General features: G+C 37.5%; 1 long non-coding RNA gene across 2 annotated transcripts in view; it reads left to right on the top strand.

Annotated features, from left to right (window-relative positions):
* The window catches only part of LOC110135032 (uncharacterized), a 30,086-nt gene extending 21,332 nt beyond the window's left edge, over positions 1–8,754 (top strand). The window contains exons 4-5 of one of the 2 annotated variants that reach the window (XR_011487132.1): positions 7,129–7,382; positions 8,463–8,754. This is a non-coding gene — a long non-coding RNA (uncharacterized lncRNA). The remainder of the gene's footprint in view (positions 1–7,128; positions 7,383–8,462) is intronic. The other variant, XR_002313224.2, reaches the window with a different exon arrangement.
* The last annotated feature ends 1,392 nt before the right edge of the window (positions 8,755–10,146 follow it).

Raw genomic sequence — 10,146 nt, forward strand, 5'->3', positions numbered from 1 at the left:
GGGCTAGTGCTGACCCACTGGTGGGCAGTTAGGGTCTCAAAGCCTCTGGGACTGTCTCCTACCTGCTGGAAGGTGAAGCCAGATTCTGGGGTTAGTGCTTGACTATTAGCAAGCAGACCTGGTTTCAGAGTCTGGCTGCAGGGCCCAAGGGTCCCAGAGCTCAGTCAGATCACTGGTGTGCAGGGACCCCCCACCCCCATGTAAGATGAACACACATTCCTCTCCAGCCTGCTCAGTAAAAGCCTAGCATTGTTTGTTCTTTCTTTTCTCAGGACACTTGCATTGGCCTCATTGGGCACACAACTCTTGGTGGAAGCCCCTTCTGTTCCCTCCCATTCCTTGGATTTCCCCTCTGCTCATTTCCTGTGATCCTGACTACAACTTGGTGTGGAATCTGCTGTTTCCTCACCAGCTGCATCAGTGCATGTGGACCCGACAGGCATGCACATGCATTTTAAGATCCCCATTGATTTCTTCCCTTTGGTTCTAATTTCACAGAAGTATCAATAAACTAATCTTAAAAGGCACAGACCCCAACAGGAACCAAAAACTCAAAGTATCAACAAATGATCTGAAAACACCAGTAACATGAAGCCAGTAAGTGGAACCTGACAGTTCTGAAACACAGACTGCTTCTTTTTTTCTTTCTTCTTCCTGTAACTGGAAATACAGAAGGGCTAGAGCACAGGGGGAAAGATCAAAAGTCTACATTCACACCTTTCTATATAAGACTGTCTTCTGCTACTCTCAAACGTGTGAATGTATGAAAACTATCAACGTGCTTCAATCCCCACTCCCACTGGCCCAGGGTTCTGTGGAGGTTGGGGTGGGAATACACAGGCTAACATTTACTCAGCATCACTATGCATGATCCTTAATATTCAACTTTCTGAGAAAGGTTCAGGCTCAGAGAGGGGAGGCAACTGACCGAGTCACATTGTGAAATACAGCAGTCAGAATTTAAATCCAGGTCTGCCTGATCCCACAGACCAAGCTACCTCCCCATCACACAGTGCTACCTTCAGGGCATCAGGGTCAGCCTCTAGGCCAGAGTTCCTAGAGGTTAAATTCTATGAACATCCTATGAACATCAGAATCAGTTGGAAACATCTTTAAAATATTGATATAAATTATGGGGTCTTATTAGAATTTTTTTTTAATGTTTGAAGTCTCAAATGGGGCTATGGAATTTATAGGTAGTTTAAAAGTACCCCTAGTTGAGTCTGATGATTAATCATACTTGAAGAGCACTATTTTAAGGTAGCCACAACCAAAATGAAATAAGCACTCATAAATATCACATGGCTTGCTTGGACAATTCATTGTGGGTTTTCCCAACTACAACTTTATCAAAACCTATGTGAATTGACTTAGTTTATACTATCGTCCAAGGGTGGGGCATTGCAGAAATGTATTCTTGCTATGAATATAGCTACTCTCAACTCCTGAGGCTTCCCCATGTCTACGGTATTGCTGGGGCAGGTCATCTAGTCTCTGTTGACCTTGGCTGTGCCCTTCACACTCACAGAGGTCAGTCTGGGGGAAACTCATTGATTTAATCTGCTCTTATGCAGTACCCTTTTTTATCCCTCTGATCATTTTATCTGCTCTTTTCTAGACCTTTTAAGCTCCATTTCCTCTGTTTTAAGGCTCAGGAATCAGACTTACACATAGTTCAGATAAACTAAGGTTTTGTACAAGGGCTCTGCCCCTGGTACTCCTGGGGGATGCCATGTAGTTATCCAAAAAAAGGCAAATCACAGGGTTTACAACCTACAACATGAAATAATATGGAAAATAGAAAGGGAGAGGAAACAGGCATATGATTAAAATCTCTTCCTCTCTTCCAGTTCAGGCTGAATCTATGTATTCTTCCCTTCTTCCTTGTGTCTTAATATTTTATGAGGAAAAAGGTAGGGACTTGATGATAAGATATTGAAGAAGCTCAGTGACGTGGGTAACAGAAATGTTCATAATTTCTAGCTGGGCCATAGAAACTTGAGCAGGTTCTCAGCAAAATTGCCTTGGTTATCATCTTTCTAGAGCCTCTACTTATGGGTCTCCATCCTCCATTTGAATTCTCCTACATCTAAGCTGTCTATTGGCTGCCCAAGGTGCATTCCAAATTGCCATCTGCTCACAAACCCTGTCCCCCTCTACTCATCTCCCACTTGCAAAGGAAAAGTAAGAATTCAGACAAGAAATTTTGCTGAGCTAGCAGCCCCAAGGAGCTGGTGATCTGATTATCTGATTAAAACCATTTACTCTGTGTGAATGAGTCATATGACCTTCCAGAGGTCATATGAATTTTGAAAGGCATTTGTCAAACCTAAATAATCTATGAGCATTTTTTCTATTTTGCACACTCTTAGGCAGGGGTGTGAGTGTGTGTGTGTGTGTGTGTGTGTGGTTGGATAGTATATAAGGAGAGAAACACAGATCCCACATTGTGACTGTACAAAATACATGAGTAAACAGAGAATGCTTTAACTGACAGAATCTCAATTTTTCAAGATTCCAAATCTCATAACTATGGAGAAGTTTCTACATTTTAAGTTATTTCCCCCTTTAATACCCTTGCCTGTCGACAGTATTGCTTTTCCATATTCTCTTGCAGTCTGGTAATACCTTCCTGGAGTTCATCACCAATTCCTTCTGTGTATCCTTTCATATTTCTCTCCCTGAAATTCTCACTGCCAACTGCAAATTGCATCTCAGCCCCATTGAAACTTGGCATTGGAAAGAACCTAAGAAATCATCAAGTTACACTTGTCACCCTAGTTCTAATAGACATCTGTCATTTTTGCAGTTCATTGTCTACTCATCCATTTTCCTGATAAAAGATTAACCTAAATTACTTTTCAGAAACTACTCCTGCAAATCCTCAACCTGGGTTGCATGCCAGAATTTGACTTCCTCCTCAGTTGGGGGGTGGGGGTGGTAGGCCCTGATTGGCTTACATTGTAAAACAACTCTCCTCCACCCCACCACCCTGGCCACAGTAATTGGTCCAGGAGTAGGAAGAGGAGCAAACCAGGGCTAAGGAGGATCCAATCTGGACTTTTCACTCTACTGTTGATGATAAAGATCTTTCCCCTGAATGTAAAGTAGAGAATGAGCGTTCTAAAGGACTGTCACCATCTTGCCATCATGAGCTTTCAGAATGAAACCACAGGAAAGGAGCAGAAGTGGTTCCTGTGGGGATCATCAGATCCGAGTGTCTAGCCTCTGCATGACTGAGCATACAAGAAGTTGGCTATTTCTCAGACAATAAATTTTCCTTTAGATTAACATAATTCTGAGCAGTGTTTTCAATCATTTGCATCAGAGATGATCCAAAATGATAGACCTATGATGGGGAAATCATTTATTTCTACTGTTGCCTGCTACACAGCTTTTTGGGTATTAGGAAATTCTTCTGAATATCTTCCTTGAGTCTTATGCTCATTTGTTCAAGTCTTCGATTCAAAGCTCCACACAGATGATTTGAATTTCTTTCATTCTGTTATCCTTCAAGTATCTAAGCACAGTTAGCCTGGCTTGTCCTCTTCAGATCCCAGTTTATCAATTCCATGGCTAAACATTTTGAGTTAATTTTTTTTTCTTTATATGAAAAGTTCCCTTCCTTTGACTTATGTGCATTGTTACAGTTCTCATTTAAATGTGACTTCTGTAATGGAATACCACAGGACCATGTGGGTTTACAGCTCTGTGACACTTGTCTCCCACCAAACCCCATTAAAACTTCATTGTTATTTATATGATTTAATTATACTCTTTATATTAGTTGCTGTATCACTCTGGTAGTAACATTTATTCTCCAAATAACTCAGAAAAATGTTTGTTTGAAATGGAAGTCACCTCTATCTTAAATTTTTAGGATAATATTTCAATCACACAATAAATACATATATGGTATGCAAAATTAGAAGACACAGGTAAGCATAAAGAAGAAAATCTCATTTCTAAAATTATCAGCTACAAAAACCAATAACATATTCCTAGATATCCCACCACACACTTTTGTTTTCACATATTTCTATGTCTATACACACATAAACTTCATCTTATAAAAATTAACTATATAATTTTCATCTCTGGCCTTTTTATCTACTGATCATTAACATATTTACATGTCAATAAGCAGTATTTACCACATAATCTTAATGATTTTTAATGACTGCTTAGCACTTCAACATGGTAGTGCTAATTCATTAACATTTGTTTAATGAATTGACTATTAATGTTTTTGTTGGTTTTGCTTGTCTGCCATTAAGTGTTTTCCTGATTACTTCCTTAGACCAAGTCTCTCAGGTTGAATAGTCAGTTTAAAAGTCATAAACACTTTATAGCTTTGGTTGTATATCTCTACATTTTCCTCCAGGAAGACTGAACAAATTTATAATTCCATCAGCAACAACAAAAAAATCTTCAAGACATGAATCTTTATCATGGTGGTTTTGGCCCAGCAGTTTAGCCTGTCAGGATTGTTTTAAGTCTTAATTCTTTCATTTATGCATTATTTATATTCACCTCCTGATACATTATCATCTACAACTGATAAGTTACTTCTATGACATAGTAATAACATTGATAAAAATCTTGAATAAGGCCATACCTTGTTAAGGTTGGGCCTCTGAGATGTCTAAATTGATGATAATTTATAAGTTAACATTCTGAATTTAACAAGCGATTGATGTATCTCCTGTACTATCACCCAACTTCTACCTTCATCTTGTCCACGAGACTTGTCTTGACAAAAAAGAAAAAAAAAAAAAAGCCTCGGTGTGGATTTCCTTACCACATCTTCAGCCAGTTCTCCCTTGAGATTAAAATTAAGCCCAAAGTAGCAATTCCCTGCTATAACATCTTCTACCTTAAGAAAGATGAAACTGTCAGCAAAGCGAGTCAGGTCAATAATTTATCAGAGTCTGCTTTTAGGAGATATTTCAGTGTGAATGCCCTCATCTAGACCATTAATAACAATGTCAAAACTGGCCCCAGGAGTAATTCCTGTGATTCTTAATTATTAACTTTCTTTACATATAGAAACATTCCTATCTCTTTTCTTCTTGCTTGCTTCTTTCTTCTAGTCCAATCACCTATTATGAATTATTTTTTTAATACCATAGTAATTCAATAGTTTTTTATTTATTATTATTAAGCAAAGGTATTAATGACTTCGATCTAAAAATTCTCCTAAACTTTTCAGCAATGTAAATGACAACAGCACACATGCTAGCAGTGTGTCTTCTGGGGAGTATTCAAATTGGAATGGGAATTGACAGAGCTTAGGCAAGTCATTTAATGTGAAGCACGGTAGTCTTATGTTTCATTATCTATCAATCAGATGAATACATACTATGCATATCTTTCAGAGGTTCTAAGAAGAAAAACGAAAGGTATATGTGTGTATGTGCATATCAATGTGAAGCAAAGAATAAGGTATAATTATTAACATATTTAGTAAAAGTAAATATATATAAATAAAAAGTATCTAATCCACAGTGAGGTCAGATCATTATCTCAATTTTAACAGCTTCAATGAGGTGCCAAGAGTTTGTTACCCTCTAGAATAAATGCCAAAACTGAATTCTCAGCCCCAGCACAGGTTTCAAATCAATAGTAATTCAACTTCACAGGTTGTGAAGTATGTGGTAGCAAGTAATTTGCTATTTATCATAGAATGTCAAAGTCTGTGAAATAAAGCTAATAATATAAAGCATTTAGAACAGTTCAAAATTGTATCTTTATGTCATTCTTACACATTGAAATGTTATTCTCTTTCCTGTGTGATATAAAAAGGGGGTAAAGGCACAGCTACTGTGAAATCAATTATTTATACTTAACATCCAGGCTTTTGAAGGGCCCACAGGGAGCAACATATACTGACACCACTTTAATAATTGTGCTGACTATAAATTATTTCTGTACCTGACTTCACTATAAATGTTGTTGTGTTCTGTCAAAATCCGGGTATGCCCATGGGAGTGTGTTGAGCATCTGAATGTCATCTGTCATGCATGTCACGGCAGAAACAATAGCTGGGAATGTGGGACAACCCAGGCTACAACTCTGAACGAGGCACAGAGTAATTCATACACTTCTTAAAAGATATCCTCATGGAGCTAAGCTATCTGATTTGTAGAATTATCTGTTTCTCCAAGGACAGGACATTTCATTATTTTAAGATGTGAACCATAGAACTAGACTTGTAGGGGATCCTACTATAATCCCCCAGCTACCCAGATTCCATTTAATTAAAGTCCTTAAAACAAAGGAAATATTTTTGGCAGAGTAGATCCTCGGTAGCAGAAGAACAAGTAAAGATGCTTGGAATGGTTAAGACTTCATAGTTATGTTGAACAGCAACAAACCAGGGGAAATAAGACACACAGAAGCTGGAAGTAGAGAAGCAAATGTAAGTCTCAGCTTTCCCTGGTATTCAAATAATTGCAACACCACTTCAGGTCTTACAGGATCTCACTTAAACAACAACTGTTAAAACCAGCCATGGAGTTCCTTGGGTGTATTTCTATATGGGCAAATCTGGTTGCTAATATTAATTTTCAACAATGGGTATAGTTTATCTGCTAAAGGTTACTCTTACCAAAATCCTACATAACTTAAAAGATTTATTATTTGACACTAATTACAGGAAACTCACTTACTGGACATCACCAAAGAAGGAGGTATTTATACATAAGTAAAGTTTTCTGCATAATTAAACACAGACATTGTAAGAGTCTATTTACAGCAGTAGGTAAAGGTGACTAGTCTAACTCTAAGTAGGTGCCAACTACAACAATGAACTTTAAGCTCCTGTTGGTGCTCTGACAGTAAGTAATCTGACAGCCAGAAAAAAACCATGGGCTGAAAAACCTGATACCAAGTCTAAATAAATCATCCCATATAAGAGTAACAGGCTCTGAAGGATAGTTGGCAGGGAAAATTCCTTAAGCTTTGATGCATGCATAGCCTATACAACTGCGGGTGTGAAAACAGATCCTTGTAGGGACAGATTAAGCAATTGTTCCATGTTGTTCCTCAAATACTATGCAATATCTCTGCTCGTGACAAATCTTGTTTAGTCCATACTCAGTTGGGAATTGACTTTTCTTGTAATAGGCAAAGTGGATAAATCCCAAGGTGGATAAATCCCACACCATCTCTCTCTCGTGGGCCAAGCATGGGGAAGAGTGTGAAGGCAGATGAAAAAGAAGCGATGTCGAATAAAGTATGCAGGGTAGCAGCTGCATACATACAACAGCAAAAAATGTTCTAAAACAGCCAGACAATTTCTGTTTCACAAAAAGAAAAAGAAATCACCCCTAATCTCTAATCAATGGAAGGCACAATAATATGCTTTTCATCAATAACTGGTAAGGATTATTATTATTTTTTTTAAGAGATCAGAACTTTGAGCAATTGCTGAAGCCAAGGCTTAGGTTTCTCTGTAATTAATAACAAGGATCCTGAATAAAACTAGCAATCAGCCTGGGCACAATGTAGGAGACACGGAAAAACTGAATAGAACCAACATGATGAAAAGACAAGGGAAATCAAGATACAAGGCCCTATAGCTATTTCAGACTGAGCAAGAAATTAGAATATCAGAAACACATTTCATATTATATATTGCTTATTGTATTATATTACCCTATAATAGTATAACGAGCTATACTGAAACGTCAATCCATAGGGTGCATATAGTATTTTTAAGTCCCTAAATTGAAGGTTTCTACCAAGTATTATTGTAATACAGTTATTAATGACTGAACCAGGGGGACCCTAAATGACAATTGCAGTTAAGGTTCTGGCATGCAAAGAGGGTAAGAGTGTAATCACTGCTTAGAGTAAACACAAGCTAACATAGCATGTTCATTTCAGTCTGCTAAGTAGTACAATTAATTATTTTTCTTAGAGAGATTTTACTTTTGTTTCCTTTAGGGACAAGTGATTTTTTGGATGACAGCAATATTATTTTACATAAAAAACCCTCTGCTCCCAAGTACATGTCCTTAGTTTTGAAAATTTAATTTGCAATTCAGAGTAGGCCAACCTGATGCACAATAAATGATGAATAACATGCCATAATAATAATGATGCGAACTCTCAGAAGCTGCTGTTTCCTCAATGACTTTGACTTCTTTGTTGCTTTGTTTCTTCCCCTACTTACATGGGTCCATAATTAAGTTGACTTGTCCTTTTAGAATGCCAAGCAAATGTTGGAAGAAATGTGTGAATGGTGCATACTGATTTAAATTTGAAAGTTTAAATAATCACTTTTTATTTAAATATATCAGCTCTCTGAATAAATATCATGGCTTTTAACTGTACAGAGAATTTAACACTTGTTGTAGGCTCAGTATATAGTGAAACATCAGAGCCATAAAACCCAGATTGTTACTCTATTTTTCATTATATGTTTATAACAATTCATATCTCTTTTTTTCCCACAGAATGCTACACTTATTCATCACCACCTGATCCACAAGAGATATCCTACACCTTATCTTTCCTATACCTCTGCTACAGCCTCAGCTCCTCTGCCCTAGAGAACTTTCAGAAGGTTAATGCATTTGTATCAAATAACACTTTTTCTTTAAAGATCACTGGGACAGGTTGCGAGTAGGGGGAAGAAGACCTGATTCTAACGAGCTATATCGGTGAATAGTTCCATCATGTCTAGAAAGTGACAGAATGAGGAATAAAAGGTGATATGTTTCAATAAAGCCAAACCATCACATGAAATTAACACTAGTACAATTATTCATGGATAAAATAATAGTGCATGCTTCCAGGTATCTCTCCTTCATTTCACTCTTCCTCTCTTTCTCCCTCTATTAGTTGGAAACAGCATCATCTAGTTGTTGTTGCTGTTTTTTTCCCCCTTATACTCATTTGATGGTAGCAGAAGTTGATAACTTCAGTACAACCTAAAATAAATTTAGAAAACTGTGCACACACATACATACTCAGAACATACACACATTAATATTTATACATAATTATTTAAGTATTGTTGAAGCAGAGTAAGGAAAATTTTAAATAAATTTAAAAATACCAACTAACAGGCTTCACTGGAGGCTCAGCAGTAAGGAATCCCCCTGCCAATGCAGGAGGCACAGGTTCCATCCTTGATCTGGAAGATTCCACATGCCCCTGAGCAACTAAGCCTGCCATGTGCCACAACTGAGCCTCTGCTCAAGCCTAGGAGATGCAACTACTGAAGCCCGTGTGCTCTGTCCGTGCCTCATACCGAGAAGCCACCCCAATGAGAAGCCCATGTGCGCACCACAACCAGAAAGTAGTCCCTGATTGCCGCAACTAGAGAACAGCCTGCACAACAAAGACCCAGAACAATCAGAAATACATAATTTTTTTTAATCAACTAACATAAATCTCACAGAACAAAAAAAGCATTATTGGTCAATACCAAAGATGACAGGTTTATAAAAATCAAGTCTTCTGAATCAATTTAATCACTTTTCATGAATGACAGGTTATTGTCACAGGTTGTAAGGGAATGAGAGAGATGGCCTTGCCAGATATCATCAAGAGTTGGATCTACATGAAATACTACAAAATAAACTGAAATAACATTGTCTTTACGCTTTCACCAGTCTACAAGTTTTAAAGTTTTATAACTAAAAACTTTTAGCTTTTAGCCTCTTTATGAGGAAGATTGCAGCAGGTTGCAAACTGTGAAAACTGCAAGCTTCATCAGAAAGGATATGTATTGATGTTAATTAACCATTCATTAGAAAAGAAGGCTAAGGGAGCCATGGGAAAAGAAAGAGAAAGTAAGCTCTAGCTGTTGGTAATTTAGGAAGTCAGAATAACCTATCTTGAAGTTAAGGGTCACAGTTTGGGGAGGAATACAGAAAAAAAAAAAAAAAAAACAGTTTTTGCCCCTTACTTTTTATATCTTTCATTTTAGACTTCAAGAACCATCGTGCAAAAAGAATGAATGGATTTTTTTTTTAAAGGTCAGAAAGGAACCACAATGTGAGTTTCAGATCTCTTCACAAGGACTGATTAAGAAGGGTATTGTAAGAAAGCTAATGAAGGCAATTAACTCAGCATCAGGCAGAGCAGCTGGTGGGGATTTTCTAAGCAAAAGCTGAACTAGCTTAGATGTCC

The sequence above is a fragment of the Odocoileus virginianus genome, chromosome 4 (genome assembly GCF_023699985.2).
Source record: "Odocoileus virginianus isolate 20LAN1187 ecotype Illinois chromosome 4, Ovbor_1.2, whole genome shotgun sequence".
In the NCBI taxonomy this organism is placed as follows: Eukaryota; Metazoa; Chordata; class Mammalia; order Artiodactyla; family Cervidae; genus Odocoileus; species Odocoileus virginianus.